The sequence below is a fragment of the Octopus bimaculoides genome, chromosome 7 (genome assembly GCF_001194135.2).
Source record: "Octopus bimaculoides isolate UCB-OBI-ISO-001 chromosome 7, ASM119413v2, whole genome shotgun sequence".
NCBI lineage: Eukaryota > Metazoa > Mollusca > Cephalopoda > Octopoda > Octopodidae > Octopus > Octopus bimaculoides.
Genome location: NC_068987.1, coordinates 107,099,515 through 107,100,953, shown reverse-complemented (window position 1 = coordinate 107,100,953; position 1,439 = coordinate 107,099,515). Strand labels below are relative to the sequence as shown.

Genomic DNA, 1,439 nt, shown 5'->3' with positions numbered 1-1,439 from the left:
CCTAGCCACTACACGTCCCTAGTTTTCTGCAAGTTTCACTAAATCTACCACGGTATTCATACAACTGAATATGTTTCTCTTACCACAACATATTGGCTCCCTGCTGAATCCTGCCCAACTATTAAACTTTATTTTAACCATAAGTATGGGCAGAATCAATTTACTCGGCTCTCCTACTTAATCATTTCCCTTTGATTATTTTAGGAATGAACTAACTATGAGGGGAAAAGTGTTAGCACGTACAGATGAATCAATCAACGGAGGAACGAAGATAAAATATTCAGAAAAACTCTGTGCAACAAGATGTAGCGTTGTGAAGAAAAACATTTGGAAATGTTGAAAGCCACGTAAAGCATAGAGCACGCAACTGCAAGAGAGAACGGTCGACGACGCTCGCAATAGAAGTGATTGAAACAAAGACAAGACAGACAAGAAGAAAGAAAAAGATAGGCACATTTTCTTTGAAAAGAAAACCAAAAATATAACAAAAATTGTTAGACGCTTACATCACCTAAGTTTCTCAATCGGTCACCCATCTAAGTACTCACTAGGCTCGAAGTTGTTCAACTTCGGTGACCAGACGAGAACCGGTGCTTTCAACGTGATATAGCCGTAAGTATTTGCCAGCCCGCATTTTAGCACCTTTATTCTAATAAACGACTAAATGCAAACTTTTTTTTGTTTATTTTTTACAGTGTAAACTCACTTTTGTCACAATTTTGAAAACTTTACACTACTCTTCTTCTACCATCTCACTATTGCATTCACTGAACAACCTTTCTTTCTTTTTTCTAACTCCTATAGTACGCCACAGGCAGGTAGCCACACATTCACTCACTGGCTTAGAAATTTCACCTTGCCTGTGCCAATTTAGTCGATAGGCCTTCACTTTCCCACGACACTACCGTTACTTCTACTATGCCCCTATCTTTCCTCCAAATGCACCTCAACTATACCCGTCACCAGATCACCGCATTCATTCATCACACACTGATGGTATGGCTATCGTCACCAATACGAAATACCTATGGATCCACTTCTGTTCTCACTAGCTGACTATTGCATGGATTGAACAATCTTTCTTCGCCGCTTGCTGTCTTCCTAGCTTGCTGCTATTTCACTTCACTTCCGTGGACATTATGCTTGAGGAAATGATTCTCTAGGTGCATATTACTATAGCCCACATCATGTGTAGTAACTGGTGCATGATGGGATACTTTGCAGCGAGCGATGTTCTCGGAGGTAGATATAAGCAATGCTGCTGATGACAACAATCATCATCAAAAGTATACAAAGACACAGCGAGAGATGCTAAGATGTGAGTAAAATAAAACTCAATAATACACATAGAAGATAACAAAATACAATTTATAACCACACAACAATTTGCTATGTTTCAATGGTGTATAAAACAAAACGGTTCTAGTGACACCTCTCTA

At 39.1% G+C, this 1,439-nt stretch overlaps 1 pseudogene; it reads right to left on the bottom strand.

The window, feature by feature from the left end:
- Positions 1 to 499: 499 nt before the first annotated feature.
- Positions 500 to 618, bottom strand: LOC128248435 (5S ribosomal RNA; annotated as a pseudogene).
- Positions 619 to 1,439: the final 821 nt, after the last annotated feature.